Here is a 24,001-nt window from a genome sequence, read left to right as displayed (position 1 = left end):
GCCACCCACAGTTTGATACCATTGTGTCTTGTGACCAGCACTCATATTAAAGTTTCTCCTTCCACCCAGTTCCTACTCAAGTTTCCACTCTCATCGTTTGAAATGACACTTGTGCACTTTGAGGAAAACCTTTCAGAGAGAAGAGGCAGCTTGAAACAATGCATAGGTACATCCTGCCTAAAAGCCAACCATCTTTGCTGATCTCACCTTTCCTGCTCTCAAGTGGTGTGGATTTTTCCAGGCTGGGCAGCCAGCCTCTACTTCTTCCTCTACTCGGTGCTGGTGGGGCGTCACCTTGAGCATTACCTACAGTTCCAGGCCCCTCAATGCAAGAAAGGCATTGAACCATTAATGTCTAAAGAAGGGCAATGAAGACAGTGAAGGGCTTTGAGGGGAAGCCATTCAAGCAGTGACTGAGGTCAGTTGGTCTGCTCAGCCTGAAGCAGACTGAGGGGGAAGTGGAATTTTCAACATCCTCACTAAGGGGAGATGGATGGGCAGACACTGATCTCTGCTCTGTGGTGACCAGCGACAGGACCCGAAGGGATGGCCTGAGCTTCTGTCGGAGGTGCTTTAGGTTAGGTATTAGGAAAAGGCTCTCCTGGGCACTGGAACGGGCTCTCCAGGGAAGTGGTCACAGCACCAAGCCTGGCAGAGCTCAAAAAGCGTTTGGACAATGCTCTCAAGCACATGGTATCATTCTTAGGGCTGTCCTGTGCAAGGATAAGAGCCGGACTCGATGATGCTGATGGCTTCCTTCCCACTCAGCGTACCCCTGCGACCAGTCCACGTCTCGGGCCCAGGCCTGTCGGGGGCTCCGGCCCCCCTTTCGCCGGCCCCGCTGCCCGGGGGAGGGAGGAGGGGGCGGCCGGCGCCGTGCCCGGGTGAGCGCCCCGCGCGCATGCGCCGCGAGCGCGGCGCCCCCGCTCGGCTCCGCTCGGGCCGCACTCGGCTATTTCCGCCTCTTTGTTTTAAACTCCGGGCCGAGCCCTTTAAATCCCCCTTTTTTTCTTTTTAAAATTTTCTTGGGAAGGGGAAGAGGGGCCGGCGTTTCCCTCCGCCTCGCATTTCCGACTCTTCTGCTCTCTGCCCTGCCGTGGCGCCCGGAGAAGGACGGGCCGGGGAGCGGAGGGTCGGCGGCGGCGGGGGGAGCCCCCGCTGTAGCCCCGAGCGGCGGCCGCGCCCCCCCCCCGTCAGGTCAGTGCAGGGCCGGGAAGGGCGCGGGGGTCCCGGCCTTGCCCCACCGAGGGGCTGGAGGGCAGCCGAGGGGCTCGGGGGCGGGGCGGGCCCGCCCGTCTGCGGGGTATTTGCGGTGTGGGCTGCGGGGTGAGAGGAGGAGGTGCGGGGGGTGCGGACCGAGGGTCTTCTCCGCCCCGACGGCGGGGGGGCTGCGGAGGAGCGGGCCGGGGCTGTGGGGGCCGCGCTGGAACTTTCGGGGCGGGCGTGGGGTGGTCACAGGCGGGATCGGGGTTTTGTGGGGTTCCTCTCCCGAAACTGTCAGGGAGTCTCGGTGGGCTGGGGGAGCGTCTGTCCCTGTCCTGCTGCGTGTGCCCAGCGCGGGGGAAGGTGTGGGAAAGGAAACCCCCACACCCCCGCCCCACCCGTTCCTAGCCGCGGGAGGAGCTGCCGGTTGTGTGGAGGGGCCTGGGCAGGGGGCAGAACCCCACGTCTTGGGGAGAAAGGGTCTCTTTGAGTGGAGGGGTGAAGATGGCGTTTCCAGTAAGGTGGAGATAGAGGGGACACGTCCCTTGGGTGTGCGATTTCAGCCGTGCAGGTATGTGGCTCCAGTGCTGTGTATCTGGGATATGAAGTCGTGAGAAATAGGAAATGAATTGATACTCATAGGTAAAGTATAGGGGCTTGTAAGGACAAATATGCATATATATGCACACGCACACACACACATATATATATACATGTGTATGTATTTGGTATTAAGAAATTTGCAAAGTTTTCTAAACCGTTGAGTTCTAGCTAGTAACTTGTGGTGCCACATTTGTCCTCTTTAATTGGTCTCTTTTAGCCTGGAAGCGTTGGGTTCAGTGTCCTGTGTGGAAAGTTTTGCATGTCCCAAAGTTAGTAAGGTTCAAAGGAGGTTTGATTATTGTGGGTTATCAAGTGCTTGTTTTTTTTGGTTTTTTTTGTTACAAAACTGTGCAGACTTTCTGTCAGATCAGTTTAGACTCTTCCTGCTTTCTGTATGAAGTACATGCCTCTGAGAAACCAGTTCAAGAAATTCTCGTTTATTACCCCTATATCTTCTGGAATGTTCTGAAAATATTTTCCTTGGTATTTTTCAAAATAATACTGTGTATTTTCTTCCAGAGTTTCACAGAGTAATTAAGCTTGTGGATTAAAAGCTTTGAATTTAAAAAAAAAGTTGAGATGAGCCTTTATGTTTAAGGAGCATCCCATCTCCAGATTGGTTTTGTTTACACAGAATGAACAACTAAGCATATGCTAGGTATGTTGTTAAGAGGTGTTTTAGTACTAGGTAGTGTGTGCTGTTTAAAAACTATTATTAGTTGTTTTGGGGTGGGATACTTGTGAAGTTCTGTGTTCATTCTTTTAATGGTGAATCAGATTAGAATCTTAACTGGCATACTCAACATGTATCTCATAAAGGTACTCTGAAATTCATAAAATTGTTTGGTAACAAGGGGAATGGAAATGGAAACTTTGTACCCTTTCAGTAGCTGTACTATTTCTTTGAAAGCTATACTTGTAGACAGTTTATAATATGTTTAAGGGAATGCAGAAACTGTGCAGCACCCAAGATACTTGGTGAAAACATGTAGGGTGCATTAGGAGAGGGTCAGGTGGCTTTCTAGAGGTGCATAGGTGCACTGTGACAGAAGACTTGGAAGTAAAACATTTAATAAACCACTTTTTGAGGAAAATCTATTGGATTTTTTTCCTGTGGGTTGATCTGGCTGCTTTGATCCTGTTACTCTGCTGTCACTATAGAAAATCAAGACTGAACTCTTGTAAATGTTATAATAAAGTCGACTTAGAGTTTGTAATTATCCTAGCCTAATACTAATACCAAGAGTGACAGAAATTAATTACTATGGTATGAAAGATTTCTGCTACTAAGAAACTGTTAAGTACAGCATTTAGTTGCTGCAGTTGTCCTGCTCCTACATCTGTCTACTTATGTGATCTGGAGGAGGTCATCTCAAAGCTTTATATTTGAGATACAGGTAAGTTTTCTTGTCAAAAACCCTTCTACAGTTACTTTAATAGCTTTCATTTCTTTTTTCCCATATGGCCATTTAATCTAGGTAGCATGGCCTTTTTAGCTTTTGTCATGTAATGAACTCCCAGGACAGAAATAATTCTGGACTAAATTTCTGAACTCCTTGAGCAGCGTTGTGAGAAGAAACTGAAGCATTTCTGTTGAAACTCTTAAGCAGAGCTGCTAAGCTCTAAGCTACAAAGTGGATGTGGACATGATGTTTTGAAAAATGCATCTTTATAGCATTTCACTGTACAACTACTGTGCTTAAATTGATTCCAGCTTGCAAGGAAATGTAAGGACATTTTGTATTTTATTAAAAAAATACATATTGTCTACTTCTTGCTTTGGAACTACTGTCATTTGGTACCTGTATGTACAAACTCAGTAGTTACTGAGTGGAAGCTTGTTTTGATAGTAGTGTTCGGAGATGCAATTGATTTAAGACTGTCTGCATTCCTGAGAGTTCATTAATCTAAACTCTGATCTCTTTTTGTCAGTGCTACAGAAGGTGTTTAATGATGTTTGAAACTTCTCTGATTTGCTAGGTTAGGTTTGCCATCATGTTTTAAGGAAATGTGGAGGAAAACCTTCTCAAGGCAGTTTGACTGCAGTAGGTTAGAAGCCAGGCAGAAGGTGCCTATGTCTTTTAGCTTACACAAGACTTACTTGGAAGCTCTGTCTTGAAGCAGTTTTGTATTTCTTACACCTCCCTTTTAAAAGCTTGCTGTATTAGACTGCAAGTTTAGCTAGTATGAGAAAGTCTTATATGCAGAGAAAAAAGAAACAGGTGATTCTGTGTCAAAAACAATCTTGAGTGTTTGTTACATGTAACACAGTTTCATTGCTAACTGAAAAAATGCTGTAAATAGCAGTTTGTTCTGTAATTGCTCTGAAAAGCCTAAAGAAAACTTCGCTGCTTTTATCAAAATTCATAGAATCATAGGATGTTTGGGTTGAAAGGGACCTTAAACATGTTGTTCCAACTTCCCTGTGGACAGGGACACCTCCCACTAAATCCAGGAATGCTCAGGGCAGTATCCAAACTGGCCTTGAGCACCTCTAGAGATGGACTATCCACAGCTTCTCTGGGCAACCTGCTCCAGAGCTGCTCCATCCCTCTGATCATCTTGATGGCCTTCTCCGGACTCACTCCAACAGGTCCATCTCCTTCCTGTGCTGGGGTCCCAGAGCTGGATGCAGGGTTAGGGTTAGACCCATATGGGGTTTCAGCAGAGCAGAGGGGCAGAGTACCCTCTCTTGCCGTGCTGGCCACCACCACAACCTTCAAGTCATTCTCCCCAGGGCTGTTTTCCGAGTGTGTTCATCCACCAGCCCGATTGGCTCACCAAGGCTTCCAGATCTGGATGCAGCTCTGATTCTTGGTCAGGAGTCCCTGAGCTTGGGAACTCCCCTGTACAGCTTGATCTAGTGCTTACACCCACACTTACCTCAGTCACTGTTGGTGATGCTGCCTCATTGACTGAAGATTAACTTTTCTCAAGTTAATTTTACTGAAAAAGTGCATCTACACTTAAATCAACAGAATATGAAGTTGAAATACTCAGTGTGGTGGGACCTAATTGGACTGGAAACCTTATGTGTTACTGAAAGTTTAATTGAAGTCTCTAAAGAATTGAAGTCTTGCAATCATACCAGAAAGCCAGCATTGTAGGTACAAATAAACCAGCAATGAGTTCTTCAATGACACTGTTTTCTTTCCCTCTTCTGCCTTTTCTTTTTTCTCCTTAATCAGAAACATTACTTTAGACTAGGAACTTCAAACTATATGTAGGAACTTGAGGGTCTCTTTATTCCTTTGACAAACACAACACATACTTTTCAAAAGTAGAGGGTGGTACAGATCATTAAAAGTAGGGGGAATGACGAACTCTGGTGAGCTCAAGCTACTTGTTCTTTGTGCCAGAAAATGACTGTTCTCACAGTTATGACTGCCTCTCTCAAATCACAATTATAAGTTGATGGAGCCAGTGGGGGAAATTGTTGAGGGGGTGAGGGTGAGAACTGGAGTAAATCAAGGTATATGTTGTAGCATTATGATAGTGCAGGGTCTATAAGGAAGAAATATGCAAGAGTAATAATCAGTCTTTTTTGTAGTTTTATTGCCAGTGGAAGAATTTACTTAAACTAGCTCTGACACTATTTTTCATCTCTGCAAAGTGACATGGAGAAGACTTACTCTGCCTGCAGATAATTATTTTGAATGGTCTTAAGAAATAACTACTTTGTATTCTGAATTTTTAATTGACAGTAACTTAGAACTTTGTCTGCATTAAAAAAGGTCTGTGTTCTGGCAGCAGTAAGGATCCTTCTTGTTTGATATTCTGACTGTCCTTATTGCTGGAAACTTGCTTTATGAATAGCATAAGTTCATTTTGATTTAAGACAGAAAGCTTTCTGTGTATGTTTGGTGTCAGTGAGAAAATGCTGTGCAGTACCTGTGTAATTAAGAGAGGAAAAGTTAATTTTTTAGATTAACAGAATGAGTTTGATGTTATTTGCTAACTTGCAAATGGCTGTTTGGTCAAGGTTTTCACTTAAGAACTTTCTTTTCTCTCTACACAACCAGACATCATACAATGCCTTCTTCTAGTTGATTATTATCCAGTAACATCACAATTATTATATATAATGCAAATTTTGCGTGAATTATGTTGATGTTATGCTAGTATAGGTCATCTCTGTTATTCTTTTACAATATGCATGCAAACAATATAGTTTTTGTAATCATAACTGTCATTCTTGCATGCAAATGTCAGTGCAGCATTTTAGTTTTCAGGTAATGTGTTGTACTGTACAGTGTTTTCTTATAAATTTTTTATTTATGAATAATTGTATGTGTCACCTATTGTTGTATTTGAACTATTGAGTACACAGATTGGCATAATAAAAGCTGTGGGTCAGTTGATTACTTAGTTAAAGGATGCTACCAAATTTATTTTAACTGACTAGACAAAATGGTTTTATGTTAAAAATTATCTCTTGTACTTAGTAGTGGTGATCAGTAGAGCAGATTTGAGGAACAGGACTTTTTTGGTTGTTGGTTTTTTTGGTTGTTGGTTTTTTGGTTTTTTTTTAATCAACATAGTGCCATCCTTTGTTTTTTTTCAAAACCAATTTGAACATGGAGACATTTAGAAGCTTAAGCTCTGCCTTAGCACTAATATCAAGATGGTCTGGGATCTTAACTCCTGCATTTCAGATGATTGTATTTTTGCTGTGATGATAACTGGATTTTTTTCATTTACCTTTTTTTCCCCTAATATATAAATTATGTTCTAGACACAGGACTCAGATATTGATTTCAGGATTCAAAACAGGAAGAGGTAAGGGAATTTTTTTATGTGCTGTGTAAGTACCTAATCATGCACACTACTGAAAGTGTACATGTCCCTGTTCTTACATTCAAGTATTCACCTTTCAGAGCATAACTTCTGTTAAATCTGTATCTCTAAAGATACTTCTAATAGTATTTAATCACTTTAAGAAAGTGCTAATACACTGTAATCAAACCCATCTTCTTAACACTTGAAATGGGTTTCTTTCCATCTTTGGGTTGTTCCTTTCCTTTGAGGTCTGGACCCCACACTGCAGTACAGTGTTTGCCTGACTGCTTCTGTCTGTACTTAGAAAAGACCAGCTTCAGTGCTACAGCAAGTGATTAATCATTTTTTACTTTAGCATTGTACTAGTTGGTTTTTTACTGTCTGATTTTTAAGCTTTACTGAACCTTTATTTTGGAAAAAATAAGCATAGTTTGTTAAATGCTCACTTATAATTTCGTACCAGCATGTACAAGTTGTTCTTCCCATGTGCAAAGAACATCAAAAAATACTTTGGTGTGGAAAGTGTGGTAAAAAAATATACTATTGAGTGAAATCCACAGTCTTAGAGATAAACATTTACCTTTTATAGTACTAATTGCATGGATTTATTTAATTTGTTGAATGAAATAAGTAATTAAACTACCTTTTCCTGCGGCACTTTCCTTAAACTAATTGCAAAGTGGACTTGCATCTTAAATCAATTTATGCTTTAAGATCATGCTTTTTTTATTGGTTTGCCATAAGATGGTAATTACTTCACAGATATTTAGTTCAAATATTGGTAAAAGAAGGTTCTCTGATTTATGCTTATACTGTTCTCAGACAAATTGCAGATACCAAACGTTTTTCTATTTTCCTTTGAAAAATCCATATAGGGCTTTTCAAAGATTGAAATACTGTGGTAATAACATATTTTACCAAAAATTTTAGTCTAACTATTATTGAGTAGGAGGAGTTTAATTGAAATGCTTTTTAATAAAATGTGTACTTGTTAGTAGTTGTGTTAGGCTTGGTAGCACCAGAGTAAGTAATTTATTTGCACACCAATTTATTAATTTTGTGTTGTACTTCTCTTTCTTAATTGTCTAGAATGAGATAGAAATCCCTCCCAATAACAGGTCATTCTGCATAAATTTCAGAAGACTTGTGTTTATAGTAGTAAAATACTTCATCTGTCCTTTTCTGACACTGGCGACAGCAAAATACCTAGACTTGAATAGGCTTGTTTCTGATGTATTGTAAATGGCACCACACCAGGTGGAAAGGACTCTGGGTGGAGCAGAGTTCTTCACTTCACCTTCTTGCTTAGGAGAGTCTTTTGAGTTTTGATAGAAGTCACCAGAGGCAGTCTGCACACTGATCTATGTGGTATTAAGTGAATCTTGGCACTTTAAAGTTTCATTATACTGTCTTGGAAATGCATAGGTGTAAAAAATACTGTATTAGTTGCAGTCATTTTTAATGTAACATTTTAGGGATAATCTTTAGATACTGCCGCTGGAAGTTGTTTATCTAAATTTGTTTGCTCTAATCTCTAGCAGTTTTCAAATTATGTAAGTTTATTTTGTCTGGACAATAATAGCTCTTGGGTTGTGTGATTATGATTTTATAACTAAAAATGGCTTCTATTTGTACAAAGTTTTGCAGACACAGGGAGGATATTTTGTTTTATTTTGTTTATTTTGTTACTATTTTGTTTTATTTCCCATTGGTTTTGATGGTTTTGTTTTTTCTCTTTTTTTTGAACAAAGATGTGTTTTACCCTGGCCTTTTTTTTAATATACTGAATTTGTCAATGCTATGGGTTGAAAATAATTGTAGGACTAATTCTTTATATAAGCTATTCGATGATCAAATATGTTAATCGATTATGATCTTCAAACGAAATATTTTTGCTGTTTCTCTTAGGGAAGAGAAAGTGTATCCTGTCCCCATTCTTCAGTTCCTCTCTCCATCACTCCAGCAAATGGGTCAAATTACTTTCATAGTGGAACTTGATGTACATTTTCAAAGCCAGTGCTCTGTCAAAGCATTTGTTCTCCAGTCACAAGCATTAGTTGCCAATGGATTGAATTTCTGGAGGTGTTTGGAAATTTTTTTTTAATCTTTAGAATGGTAAATCTAGAGTGCAGGTATGTGCGAAAAGTTTCTGGAGTCCTGTTCTGTAGCTTTCGTTATTAGGCCTGATGTTTCCATAAGATATATTCACTGTAAGAGTTAAGACAAGGGGAAAATGAGCTGCTTTTGCTTCTCCCCCGGATTCTTTAACCATTTATGGCTTCCCATAAGTAACCTCTTTTCTGACTTACTCATCCATTATCGCCATCTGCAGGGTTTGACAATTTTAGCATTCAAATAGAAAAAAAACCCCCAAATTCAGCTCTCTTTTCCCAACTTTAATCCAAAACCAAAGGAATGAGCTTTTTTCTTTTTCCTCTGAAATTACTAATTTCTATCATGAAGAGGTCTGTACATCTGAGAACAGAAAGTCTTTCAGATGCCCAGGATTTGCTTTGTGGAGATTGCTGGGAGGCATGGTCCTTTCTGACCTTGTCAGCCAAACTTTTACTGGTGCATGGACGTTGTGATGAATGTTGTGTTCTGAAGAATGGAGGGAGGCAAGTGTCAATGTGGGTGTAATCTATTAAAAAAAACTATTACATTTTCAATAAAGGTGGTAAGTTAAGTTATTTTAATTGTGTCTTTTGGCACAGTTCAGTCACCAAAAGCGGATCTTCGTGACTTGCAGAGAAGGACCAAATTCAAGCCTACAGATTCTACTAGCAGGCTGCAGTAGTTAATAACTTGCGGTGAAAGATTTTCTTCTCTTTTTACTGCATGTCATCCATCTGTCTAGCATTACAATTTGTTGTAGGAAGCAATAGGGTCTATAAAAATGATTTGGCTTTAAGAAATTAGTAAGGGTAGTTTAAAAGTGTATCTGGAATACAATTAAGATAAGTAGCAGAGATAGTGTTTATTTATTTACTTATTCCTTGCAAGGACTGTCAGACTCTGTTTAAGATGAGCTTTTTCAGAGAATTGTTTATTTCTACAGTTTTTGAACAGTTTGTATCAATGTGCTGCTGAACAGATTTGGGTGGTAATGGCTATCTCTTTGAATGTTAATTATCAATTCTTTAAGTTCAGTGATGTTTCTAATGATGGATACCATTTTATATGGACTGAGTAAAAGATAATTGTAAAATGTTGCAGTTCATCAATGACTTGCCTCTGCTTTCTTTGTAATTTGTTCCTTTCTGATCTTAAACTGTGGATTAGAGAAGTTTATCAGTATATGAGAAAATCATTATGTCCGTGTGAAATGCTGTCATAACTCCTCACAACATAAAAACTATTTTAGTAATTATTTTAGTAATTATTTGTCTGCTTTCATATTGGTTTTCCACGTAGGTGTTGTTACTTTGTTTCACCTGTCTGGTAGTGCTGGTTTTGTACTTGAAGTTGGCAGGAGCTGGCTGGTTATTCAGTTTCTGTTCCAACTTCTTTATTTTCACTAACAGTTTCCCATTACCTATAAAAGTTTATGTCAATGTCTTAAGGGATTCTGAGGAATTTTGTGCAAAGATCTAAATGCAGAACATTTTTTCAAGTCTTTTTTGGACTAAAACGAAATTATTTCAGAGACTGTGGAGTACCGTTACCAGGATTGGATCGGGAAGAGCAATTTGCTTTTGCGCTGCTCAAGTAGGTGTTTTCTATATTTTGGACTCCAGAGAGACAGACTTCTGTTTAGCAAAGTGACTATAGGCAAGGCTGGAAAGGGAAACTTCTACTAGCTGTATTATGTGAATCTTTGGTTAGTGTTGCAGCAGGTGCTAAGGTGTTTGTAAGAGAAGCTGGTAACCATGTATTTTCTCTGGGATTCAGTTAAGCAGCCAGTATTTGGCAATTTAGCAAGTGTTTCCTTGGCTACTCCTTCCTGATTAAACTATAACTCTTAAAGAAACAGAGGAAGGAAATACAGACTATCGTTTTGACAGATCTTAATAATGTATGCTGTTAAAACAGCACTTGAGAATTCTGTCAGGCAGGGTGGTGGATTCAGCTCTTCTTACGCCTGTCTTTTTTCCTGTAGTTTCTCCTTGCTCTTTGTCTGTATGAGGCCTGTACTGCCATAAAGTTGCCTTCATCATTAGTTGTAGTAGCTGTTAAAATAAGCACCTGATGTGTAAGAAGGTTTTGCTTCCAGGTGCCCATCTCCAGTAAGGGAGTGGACAGTTTCGATAAGTAGTTTCTAAAACTGCAGAAGTGAGTTTGCCTAGGCTCTGGCACAAGTGAAACTAGCCTCCTGGTGAGATTTTTTTACCTTAGTAATTTAGACCTCTCAGCTCCTGCATAGTACCAAGCAAATTTTCTCCATTTTAAAGAAATACCACAGCAAATACCACGTCGTGGCAGTGATTCAGTCACAGCAAAGAACTCAGATATAAATGTGAAGCCTCTTATGCTGTTGTTCTTCTCTGACACTAACAGACAAGATAGTGCTGTTGTAATAGTGTCACTCTGCTTTTTGGTCAGAGTTTTAGGCACTATCTGTTAATAGTGACTTTGATGCAATGCTTGGAATGATTGATATTCTATATTTACTATCAGGTTTTCTTGAACTTTGACACATTATTAGATTGTGCAATGAAAAAAAAATCTGAACAGTTAAACTTTAGAAATCTTTCTGCAACACTGACAGTGAAATATAAAAAAAAACCAACACCTCCAAAACCCACGAACTAACCAGCAACCTGAAACAAAACAATCAAAAACCTCAAACCAAAACCTAGAAAAACAGAAAAAGTTTTGATAACTGCAGATATTTTTATGTGAAGTGTCATTTCATTGTTGAAGATAATGCATATTTTCATATTGCTAGACATTTAACTTCTTCCTTTCATTCCTATATGCGTGCAAAACACCAGATGTAATGATGACAAAGAAATGAAAATAAATAGAATGTGAGTGCTTTAAAGGTATCATTCTTCCTACAAGTATAAGTTTTCAAACGCTGTTATCCTGCTGAGAATATTTTGAACTGGAAAGTGGAGTAATACTCATTGCTGAAGTCATTCAGATTTGGAAGTGTAGTAGTTGTTTTACATGAGCACACATAGCAATGTAAAGAAATTTCAGAGATACCAGGCTCATGTCTCTGTAATTATTTCATTAAGCTTGCCACAAGCATGAGTGGAATCTTTCCTTCGCATAAAGGGACCAATCCTAAGTACAAGCATAGTAAAATGAGTTCAGAACATATGAAATATGAGAGACGTGGCTGATGAAATCTAGTTATGAATGTCTTCTGTGTTTTGGTAGAAAATACATTGAGATATCTGTGCTGTCTGCTGTTTCTAATGCATACAGCGCCTAATTCCTGACAAGTTGTAAAGGTTAAAAGAAATCTCTTAAGACGGCTGGGTTAGTAGTTTAGGGCTGCTCTTTATGTGCCTATTTTGAGTTAATATGGTGAAAGTGGAATGTTCATCATGTCAAAATAAGCTTGGATCCTGAAAGCTAGAGTTGTACTATATTGGAAGGGTGTGGTTTCATGCTTGTTGGATGAGTGTAGGTTTTTTTGCTCTGTCTTAATCCTCCTTAGTTCAAGCTTTTGTTTTTCACTTTCCCTTTTATAACCTGTTAATGTGTCCTTTTCTAATTCCTCTCAGCTATTCCTTCTACTACAAGCCTACATGTTTTTGTCACTGCAATGGCAACCTTCCTTTTAGGATGTTTACATTGAAGGCTGTTATTTGAGTGCAGTTTGCATTGGTACAAAGGGAAGAGAAGGAGAGTTCTGCTAGGTTTTATTTGTCCAGGTTGCTGTTTTTTCCCTGCCTTTGTTAAGCTGGCAAGTGCTTATTCATTACCCTTGATTCTGCAGAGGACAGATGGGCCTAAGGGGTTTTTGTGCAGCTGAGGAATAGTTTCTCCTATTTTTTGGATGGTTCTGCTGCTCAGTTGTGGACTGATGGAAATGGCTTTTGGGCCTTCACTGCTGGCTGTATGCTGTCTTTCAAAGGAAGTTCATCACATGTCATGAGTGGTACCTGAATGAAAAGGACTTAACCATGAGAAACGTGTGCAGTACAAGGCCTGTTGCATTGACACTGTTATTAATGGGTTAATGTATCATTGAAATTATTTGTAGGTCTCCTTGTTATAAAAGGGAAGCTTTTAATAGTGTATTCTAACATATATTTAACAAGAAGAAATCCTCCAGTCCTTGTAAATAACACGTAAAAACCTCTTGTGGTTTAACTCCAGGCAGCAGCCAAGTAGATCCCTGTATTATTAGCGCTGTTCAGCACACATCCTAAACACAGCCCCATACTAGCCACTGTGAAGAGAAATAACTCTTCCCTATTCAAAACCAGCAGATTCCACCACTTGTTCCATACCATTTACATCATGCTCAGGTCCCACACTATTCAATACAAGCTCATTAACCACCATTCTTTTTCCCGCTCTTTGATAAAATACGTGGATGTCATTCCCGTAGTCCGTTGACCACCCCTACAAAATGTCTATAATAAATCCTTTGAGTTAATTTAGTCTGTGACTTTGGGCTCCATCTGTTTTGATAGTCACTCAGGACAGGAGAGGAGGTGAGTTGCATGCAGTTACTTGGCACCAAAGCCGCATCAGATTGTGATTGTGCTGCTGTGCTTGGCCTTCTTGGAAGGCTTCTCCTCCATTGGTTTGTGTAGTTCCTGTTATATTTATTCCTGTAATATACAACTCAGATAATGGATTCTAAAAATTTAATGATATATCTGTTATAATCTCCATACCTGATCCTTTTGAATTTATAGGGTGAACTCCTTTTCTTGTCCCCAGCCTGGCTGCAGCAAGGGTTCCTGTTGGAGTTCACTATTAGTGGGGTCCACATCATAGTCCTCCCAGGGCTGCAGGGACACAGCCTACTTCATTATGGTCTTCACCACATGCTGCAAGGGACTCTCTGCTTCCCGTACTCACACTAATGGGAAAGAGTTGTCCTTGGACTTGTTCAATGTGGGTCCTTGCCACAGACTGCAGTTGTTCATAGACTGATCCAGTGAGGGTCCCCTGTGAAGTCACAGGTCCTGCCAGCAAACCTGCTCCAGCGTGGGTTTCTTACAAGGTCACAGCCTCCTTAACACATCTGCCTGCTCTAGCACGGGATTCTACATGGGCTGCAGGTGGATTGCTCCTCCGTTGTGGAGGTATTCACACATCACGGTCTCTTCAGCTTAGCTTCAGACTGAAGTTCAGCCTGCACAACGGCACTAGCCTGGCCATCTGCCAGCCCAGGCACATCGACGTGGTGTTATGAAAGTGTTCCCAGGCACAATTCAGTAAGGTGAGAAGCAGTGCAGCAGTACAGAAAGAAGTGAAAACAAAACGCTAGCACTAGCAAGCAGTAGGCTCTTAATACGTGTCAGGAAAGCAAGCCCCATGGCAAGCACAGGAGGCTGCTGCTTACCAGCTGAGTAGTACTAACAACTATATGTTCAACTAATATGTCCCAATGGAATCTGTCATTATATTGAAACCTTTGTGCCTCACGTCTGGTGCAAAAAAGGACTTGTCGCGGTTTAACCAAGCCCTATACAGCTGCTCACCCTCTCTCCCGGAGCAGAGGGGGGAAGAGAATCAGAAGGGCTTACTCTGAAAAAGCTCATGGGTTTAGATAATGACAGTTTAACGAGGAAAGCAAAAACTCTGCACAGAAGCAGAGAAAACAAAAAAACAAATTCACCACTACACATGGTGTGTTGTTCAACCATCTCCAGGAACAGGGCCCCATCACTTTCAACTGTCACTTGGGAAGACAAATGCCATCATGCCAAATGTTTCCATTTTTTCTCTTTCTTCACCCTACCTTAATATGCTGAGTATGATATCACTTTAACAATTACATTTGTTTTGAGAGAGAAAAAAATGGAAATGGTTTTGAAACCAAGTTTCAAGATTTCAAGTTAGGAATGGAGGAATTAAATGCTGAAAGAAATGGAAGACTGAATGGCTGTAGGTGAAAAGAAAAACAGCTTTTGTGCTCTATTGGTTAAAATGCTACTGTAGTATTTAATATGAAATAAATAATGCAAACTATCAGGTCTGTTTTCATATTGCCAGATATGAGGATTGTGTGTGGGGTAAGAAAGCTGCAGCAGCAAGAGTTCAAAGGAGACTGAGTGTGTTGTATCATTGCTGCAATTTATAGCTCAAAGAGCTGAATGTCAGAATAATGGGAGAAGTGTATGAACAGAGTGCATCTTAGAGTCCTCCCAGGCTTTCAGGAAGAGAAAAACAATTCTCCAAGGCTCCTTTATAATTTGAATTATATGGTATGTGGATAGCTAATTTTATGTAATTTGTTATCTGTGCATTTGAATCCAGAAAGACTCCAGAATGCCTGCTAACCACTTGCAGGTTATGGAGCAATTCTAAAAACATTTGTTATAGCAGCAAAGAGGCATATTGGTAGAGTGGAAAGCTGTAGTCACTTAATTTTTTTAACCAAAGGATATGTAGTTTCTCAGGCCCTTTCAAATCATATTTTGGATTAATTAACCATCAAGTGCTGCTATCTGGGCATAATGTACATGGGAATATGAAAAAGTGATTGTAGGCAAAATGTGCCTTCAAGTGAATTGTAGCACCTTCCTACTTTTTACCGGCTGGTAGCTTCTGGCCTCTCACTATAGATAGCCATTTTAAGAATTACTCTTTTACTGATCTGCCAGGGTGCCTGGATCATTAAGTGGAGTCAGGTGAATGAAAACCTGAATTTTTAAGGGCATTTTGATAGATACCAAGAGGAATTTTCTTATGACAATTATATGAATAATCTTCCTCTCTTTTTCAGAAACAATTGGTAGAGAAAATTGTTTTTCTGATAGAGATCTATGATAAATCACACAAAAATCTTAGTACTCAGGTTATCATCAGGTACTCACAGTTACTTACTGGGGATACACATTTTTCTTGACTTTGTTAATAAGTGATTGATTTCTGGGATTATAGAATTGAATTTAATTTTTTATGTAACTAGATGTTTTTGTTGTATGATTAGGATTTTTCAATGATGGAAGTTAAAACATATATGTGTAAGTGGAATGAGGAAGGCAAAGACCACCAAAGCATAAAGATTTTGAGGAGCTGATGGCACAGATCCATAAGTCTTCTTGCTTCTTCATGGTAAACCTTTTAAGCTGTGGTTTTCTTGTCTGGATGGAGTCAGAGCCATCAGTTCAAATGTACACTATCAGATTCAAATGACAACTGAAAGTAATTTCTGAGTTGTCTGTCTGTTCTGCAGAGGTCTTCATAGACATTACAGTCTGTTTCAGCTGTGGTGAAGACCTTAAATTCCTTCTCTGATGTACATAGGTAATAAACATTCAAAAAGTGATGTGAAATCAGGTAGTAAAATCACACTGAAGATTTTTTTTCATGAGATTTGGGACTGGTTTTGATCTGTTTTAATTACTGGAAGTCAAACATCTCTTGGTCTCCTGGTCTGTGTGAAACAAAGTGCTTTTTAAATTACTTGTAGTTTACATCTCTAAATTCTCAACAAGCAGGATGTTGGAATATATTCTTCCAATGCATGACAAATATCTCCATAACGTTTTGTCAAGACTTGATCTGGGATAACACTCAATAGTAACCTTTATTCAAAAGCCTCCTACCTCTAGCAGTGATTTTGATTTCTGATAATGAGACATTTTATTTAGTAGTCATAGTGGTGTTCATTACAGAAAATAAGTTCACTTCTGCAATAATGCTTTACTTTTATAATATTTTGAGACTTTAGAAACTTTAACACTCAAAGACTGCTTCCTAGTTTTATCCATGCTTGTAACGGCATATTGATTGGAAATGACCTCAGCACTAAAAAAGGAATAAAACAGAATGTAAAGAGTAATTTAAATGTAATTAAATCAGTGTTTCTTTGTCAGAAGCTGGAAAATGTTTAGTAGGATAAAATCTTGCCAGACAGATGTTTTTATTCAAGCTGTCTTGCAGAGAATTTTATCTGTTGTTGCACAAATATTTTTCTGTGTCCTTGTATTTGATGCTTTGTTCTTAGGACTGTGTCAAGACCTTGTCATGAGCATCTCATGGTCTGAACAACTAAGCATGTTTTAATTGGAAGAAAGGTCTGGAAAGCACCTAAATTAAGAGTTGTGAAGGAAGTGGTTTCACAGACTGTGGAGCCAAGCTAGTTGTGTTTTGCTGCCAAACAAATTTCAGTTTTCACCATGCAGTGCATCCTCTTTGCTTGAGCATTCTCAAGTTCTCCATTAATCTTCCTGCAAATAAGTGAATTTAGTAGTCCTGCAGAAGTTCATCCACAGATCTGAGTCATTCCCAAAGCATCTCTAAACTTTGAAGCGACACTACCTGTATGGAAGGTACTGTTTTAATGTGACTCTTGGGAAGTGCTTTGAACAGAACAGTGGTGAAATTCTAAAGTTCTGCTAATCAAGACAAGCTAAATGCCAGTTAAGAAAACGTGTTTTCTAATGTAAAGTGCAGAAAAATATTTTTCTTGCAAGAAATTTTACTGACAACCTAACTTATAAAAGCTTTTCTAAGCAAAGTAAATTGCGTTTTAAATGTATACCTTATTAGTCTATGTAAGACTTTGTGCACGTATAGGTACTATGGAATGATAATACACAATAAACCACAAATACAGTAGTAAGTCCATTTGATTTTTTAAAAAAACAAAATGAATCCAAAACCAAAATAAAAACAAATAATAACTGTGATGTTTTAGAACTTTGAGACCATTAAATCACCTTTGCTAGTTGGATTATATTACAAATGTATGATGTTATCTTAGGTTTTCTGTTACCAAATGAAACATCTGCTTTGAGGCAGTGTTTCCTCATTTTCCTGTTACTGCAGTTCCTCTGTTTATGCTACAGCTGCCTAAGCCTTACCAGAATGAAATGGAAATGGCTTATATTACCATGACGTGATTCCAGATAGATACATTGAATACTTGCTGTTACTGAAAGCAACAGTGTCAAAATGGTTTCTGTAGAGGGCCAGGTAGTGGCTGGGATAGGTGTTTGCATGTGACAGTTAAGTGAGTTTTAAAAACTACGCCCTCCCTATTGACAGATGAGCACAAAAGTTGCAAAGAATAATTCTTTGTCCTATGACTCTTTATATTTAGTACCTTTCTTTTTCCTGGAGATGGTACTCAGTCTATTGAAGTGTGTAAAAGAAGAACATAACATTCTTGGAAATAAAATTTCATCCTCTTTCTAAATGGGCTTAATAGTGTAATAACTGACTTTATGGTCAAGTACATATCCCTAATTTCAATGGTACAGACTACAAGCACAGCCAAAAACCAGTCCAAGACACCAAGTTTTAAGGGTTTTTTTTTTTTTGTTTTCAAAACCTTTTTGTCCTGCCCTTTCTTTCGCTCTGGGTGTGTGCTGCTGACTCCTGCTCTGCCCACTACATTACTTGTCTCAGAGGTTAAAAGGAGTGAATGATTCAGAAAATTGGAGCTGAAAATGAAAGAATCGTGTTTCTCTTAGCAGCTGGCACTGCAGGTACAACAAAACTTAGAAATTTTTGTGCTGTTGCAGTAGGGCCACCTCATATGCTCTCAGTCTGAGTTTCCAGATATACTGCGGCTCATTGCAGATCTTTTACCTGACACTTTTCCTCCCAAGATTCAGAAATTCAGTATTAATTCAAAAGCTTGTAAATCTGATCCCAGTGATTAGGGTCTCATACTAATGCAATTCAATATCTTGCATCTGAAATTTGGCTGGCTTGATAGTTGCCTCCTAGTGCCTGATAAAAAAAATGTTGATGTGGAAAAAGCAAATTCAAATTATAGGAATTCGCAGTATTAAATATTCCTGTATTTTTGGTAGTATGCTTTTAAATGTCATTCAAGAAACCTTGAAGAGTTTAATCACCTTTTTAGCCCTTTTATTGAAGTTTACAGTGTAGCTTTATGTTATTAATACATAAGACCAATACAATTTAGGAATACTGACTGAAGCATGCTACTTCTGAGGTGACTGCTTGGAGACAAAGTAGTGAACCACTATATAAACAAACAATACTTCAATATCCTAATACATTTCAATAAAATAATAGGGAAAAAAAAAACCAATCTGGAAGTACTCTGTGAACTGTATTTATGTTGTGTTCTGTACATTTTTGGCTAGCTACAGGAGTACATGGTCTTTATAATTAATGTTTCTTTCTCTAGAATGAATGTTTTTTCCAGTCGTCAGCTTTTTTTTTGTTTTTTTTAAATCCTTTTTCTTTTGTAACAGTGCAGTCTTTGGATTAGTTTCAATACATTTTGAATATTAATTTCAAGATAAGATATAATTTTTATAGTGAAATTTGTATTGTAACTTAAAAGCTCAAGTAAAAGCAGCGTAACTGCACTTTACAGTAACTTTTTGAGCTAATACTCTGATTGAAAGAAAACCAAAAGTACCTATAAAAAATTCTCATATAATGGATTACTTTATCTTCATTATCATGTTTTATTTCTGCCTGCCATCTGTTGCCACTTGAAAACTTCCTATTGATGAACCATAGGAATGTGATCTCTTCTATAATAACACTTCCACTGTGTCCTTGTGGATGTAATACTTACTTATCCCTTGTCTGACTCTAATAAATGTTGAGGCAGTGGAAAAAGTGGAGGAGGAAGGATATGGGGAATAACACGCTGGGGCTGACAGTTGTGATGGTAGGTGGGAAGCAATGAAGTAAGTAGGCCAGGTTGTTGCATTTAGTGTGTATGTACATGTTCGTTTCTTTAAAAATCTGCCATTCTCTTATTTTTCACTCTCATTGCTCTTCTTCCTAAACAGAACCTTTTAAAATGCCAACTCTGTATGCATATTAATATAAGACAATTTTTAATCATCATTGCTTGACGTCAGGAAAACCTTAGTCTTTAATTTCGTTGCACTGTGTTTGCTTTTGCCTTCAGAGCTGAAGGCAGCTAATGCCAAAATCTGTCTCCAGCTTCCTAGAGAAGCTGGGTGCTTATTTCTCTGCTCTGTTGAATTCCCATTTATAATTTTGAATGCACTTTCATTTTCTTTCTTCATGGGGTAGTCCTGCAACAAAACTCTTCAGTAGGTTTCTATAATACCGTTTTGGAGAGGTTACAGGTGGTATTTGTGGGAGGGGTTTAATAATAGTTGTGCTGCAAGCTAGAGTTGAGGGTATGATATCGTTTGCATTTGTTTTTCTGCAACTGACATACTAAGAAAAAAACACACTTATTGTCATTTCCCTGTTTGCTGTGACCTTGCTGTATCAAAGGCTCCATCTTGGAGAAACTGTAAAAGCCTGAGACACTGTCTGCATCATTCATTTAATTTCACTCTCTTACAGTCTTTAAGTAAACAAACAAGGTGCCTGGTTGCATTGCTACATTATCTGAAGTATAAGAGTTTTTCAGACGTTTGGGAACATTTTTCTAAAGCTTACCATAGTTCTTTCTACAGCCAAATATAGCTCTTAGATCGTTTGCACATGTGGTTTCTTTCCAGTTTAATTTAAATAACTCTTTCAGTTTTCTCGTTATCTTCTAAGTAACAGTCATGCAGCCCTCTCAGACCAGGATGTGATTGGTGAATATAGGAAAGACAGAGAGGTATTTGTTCTGATATTTGGTCCAGTTTTATGCCATTCTTCCTTAATTTGTTCATCTAGAATTGAACATTATTTTAAAAGATGCTTTACTTAGTGGCTTACAAGCTTGCACTTAAGTCAGGCTGTAGCTATTTAAGTTGGCCCATGATACATTCTGGATTAGTCTCTATCTGATTATGGCCGCATTAATTATTGTTAATGTTTGAAGCCTGTGCTTTCACATGTTGGGATGGAAGGCACTGTCTGTCTGTCCATGGGGGTTTTTATACTGATAAGTGTTTGCATCTATGAATTCAAATCTGTGATGAATCTAATGAAATTCAATAGCTATTGAAAATGAAATATGAATCTCAGTGCAGGGATTATGTCTTTCTCTTTGAAGTGTTCTATTATGTTATTAGTAGGTGAAGATGTAGGTGTGTTTTTAAAGTAAATACTGTGTCTTGCCATTTTTCTGACAAGTATGTATTTATTGTCTTTAGTTGGTTTTATTAGAGGAATAATGTCTTACTCGATTTTCAATACATATTCTTTAATGCTTTATAAGCATCTGTTGTCAGTTGAAAACTTAAAGAACACTAACTTTGATGATATTGGTATTTGTTTATCTCTCTACAAACACATTGTTGGATCAGTTTTCAACCATTTTTTAGCTAAATTTAATGGGTTGCTTCATGGTTCAGGACTCTAATGCAGGCAATTAATTTTAATAAAGACACCAAATTTAAGCAATGTGTAAGAGAAAATATTGAAATAAAACCTTTTATCAAAATGTCATTGTATTCAACCCTAGTATTAAACACATGTCTAGTAAATCAAGTTCTTAAGATATTTGGTAAACTGAGATTGAATGGCTCTTGTTGTTTGTGTTGATGGCTTTGTGTGTGGGGAATTAAGTTTATTTTTTTAATATGGTTGAAATTTTAATAGTACTTATGTCTTATGAATTTTCTAAGGAAGTTAATTCCTGTGACAGCTGGGAGGAGGTGGTGTTTTATGTTCATCATTTCATTCTTCAAGCAGAAATGACAGAAAATGTTACCAAAATTTGTGTGAAGGGGTGTGGGACCCAGTTTTGAGTCACTCAGTCACTTAGACTTCATCTTCATTGCCATTTCTCCTGCCTTAATGAAATCCTTCTTTTCTTTATTATGCCTTTCACTAAAGACATGTAAGAAAGAAATTTTGAACATCTTTGCTGTTTTGACAATTTACTGCAGGACCTGTTTAGTTTTCTCTGGACAGAAACACATGTTTGATGGAGAAGTAGCAGATAGATTAGCCTTCATTTTACCATAAAAGAAAGTATATGATGTGTATAAAGACAAGATGGGTAGATTTAATGCTACTATGTCCTCATTATTGCTTTTGCTTTATCTCAAACATTTGTGTAAGTTTTGACATGTAATTTACAATCAGTGCTGTCTTTTATTTTTCATTGAAATTAATGAAATCTGTGTAAAAGTGAATTTATTTTGCTTTGGGGTGGACATTTCTTAAGCCACCTTAATGCAACACTAATGGTGTGAATACACCCTGAGTAGTATCTCTTTAACCCATTAGTCAAGTCTACTCAAAAAAAAAGCCAGGTTCTCTTGAGATCAAAGAAATCAATACTATATGGTCTTTTTCAAGGATGTTTTCATGAAAGTGGTGTGATATCGAAGACTTCTTTGTTTTGTATTACCTGATACCTGACATTACCATTAATCATGATCTAGGTTTTCTAAAATAATATGGCAAACTTAATTGTGAATAAGTTGGTCAAAGATCCCATTATTTTTGCTTTGGTTGACTTGTCAGCTCTTTGTCTTTTCATCATGAATGTGAAATGTGAATTGGCTAGTGAATAGTAACAGTTTCTAGACTAAAAATCTGTCTAGCATGAAGCTCATCAGTCTCTTGAGTAGAAATATTGAGGATCAAGTTATACTTTCTATGTATAGGAAATTTTACTACAGAAGTGTTCAGATAGAGTTTATTTGGGTTGCCAGCTGGTTGCAGGGAGAAAAAAGCATTTCAGCCATTTGTTTAGTTCCAGAACCAAGACTAGAGATGAAAAAAAAATCCCCAAAATCTTAACAGCCTTTTCAGTTACTAGCTTACACAGTCACTTTAAAACTAGGATCATGAGCTTTGTTTTATAAAAAGAAATTCTCTAGTATTCTTATGGCAATAGCAATGCTCTTGTATAAATTAGAAATTTTAGTATGTCTCTATTGAGGATGCTTTTACTTGCTGTGTGCAAAATAAAGTGGGGTTTTTGTCCTTGGATGGATTTTTGGGTTCCGCCCCCCCCCCTCCACCTTTTGTGATTTCCTTTAAACTGTGCTTGAAACAAATAAACTTAGACTTGGGATGTATTTCAGGGAGAAAAATGTGATAGTCTAGAGCTTTAAGTATTGCTCCAGGTTTTCTTCTCTATCACCTTCCCTTTTGCTTAGTTGTTTTCTCAGGGTTTGTGGATGTCTTTGGTAAACATTGTTCTTGGAATCAGTACCTTTGATACAAGCATGTGATGATACGAGTTATTGGGAAGAAATCCATTAACTTTCCTGCATCTTATAAAGTTATCCCTGCTAAAAAAAAAATCCTGGTTTATTAAGGAACAGTGAAATGTCCCAGCATCCCCACCCACCTTGTTCTTCCCAAGTACTGGGATACGTTAAAACAAAACAGATGTGGATGTTAGTCTGGAGTAGGAAGGCATGGTGATTTTCTTCCTAGTCACTTCATCAAAGGTAAGTGCACTCTGATAACTTCTGTACAGGCCTTGTATTGACCTAGTTTTAGTCTTGATTGACTGACCTGATCTCCTTCAGTGACAAGGTGACCCACTTAGTGAATGAGGGGAAGGCTCATCTTGCTTATATGAACTTCAGTAGAGCCTTTGGCACCATTTCCCACAGGGTTCTGTAGAAACTGTTTGCTCATGGCTTGGGCAAGCATTCTGTTGGGTAAAGAGCTCTCTGGATGGCTAGCCTAGAGACTGGTGGGAAATGGAATTAAATCCAGCTGACCATTGATCACAGGTGTTGTTCCCAAGGGCTCAGTACTGGGTCCCAGTTCTATTTTGTGTTTTTATCAACAATCTGTGCCAGGGGATCAAATGCTGGTTCAGTCAGCCTGCAGGTAACACTAAATCGGGTGGGAGTAGTGATCTGGAGGGCAGGAAGGCTCTACAGGGTTATCTGGACAGGATGGATTGATAGGCTGAGACCAGTGGTATGAGACTGAACAAGGCCTGGTGCCATGTCCTGCCCTTGGATCAAAACGACCTCATGCAGTGCTACATGTTGGGGGCAGAGAAAATTTTCCATCAGGAAAGGACCTGGTGGTGTTGTCGACAGTGACTGAACACGAGGCAGGAGTGTGACCGAGAAAGCCAGTGGCACCCTGGCCTATATCAGCAGCAGTATGGGCAGTGGGATCAGGGCAGTGATTGTCCCCCTATATTCATCACTGAGGCCACACCTCAAGGTCTTTGTCCAGTTCTGGGCCCCTCACTTACAGGAAGGACACTGTGGTGCTGGAGTGAGTCCAGAGAAGAGCAGTGGAGGTGGTCTGGGATCTAGAGCACAAGTCCTATGAGGAGCAGCTAAGGGAGCTGAAGTTGTTTAGTCTGGAGGAAAGGAGACTTGGGGAGACTTTCTCACTCTCCACCTGAGAGGAGGCTGTAGCCAGATGTGGATCAGTCTCCCAGGTAGCAAGTGATACAAGAAGAGGAAGTGGCCTCAAACTATGCCAGGTGAGG

General features: G+C 38.9%; 1 protein-coding gene across 2 annotated transcripts in view; it reads left to right on the top strand.

The window, feature by feature from the left end:
- Positions 1-918: 918 nt before the first annotated feature.
- PCGF3 (polycomb group ring finger 3) overlaps positions 919-24,001 on the top strand; it is a 57,432-nt gene continuing 34,349 nt past the window's right edge. Inside the window, exon 1 of one of the 2 annotated variants that reach the window (XM_033084864.1) lies at positions 919-1,197. The gene's annotated coding sequence lies outside the window, so the exon portion shown is untranslated. Of the gene's footprint in view, positions 1,198-1,701; positions 1,775-24,001 lie in introns of those variants that run through there. The other variant, XM_033084863.1, reaches the window with a different exon arrangement.

Source organism: Catharus ustulatus, chromosome Z, assembly GCF_009819885.2.
Source record: "Catharus ustulatus isolate bCatUst1 chromosome Z, bCatUst1.pri.v2, whole genome shotgun sequence".
Lineage (NCBI taxonomy): Eukaryota > Metazoa > Chordata > Aves > Passeriformes > Turdidae > Catharus > Catharus ustulatus.
The sequence above is the reverse complement of the archived record's forward strand: the minus strand, read 5'-3'. Positions and strand labels throughout refer to the sequence as shown.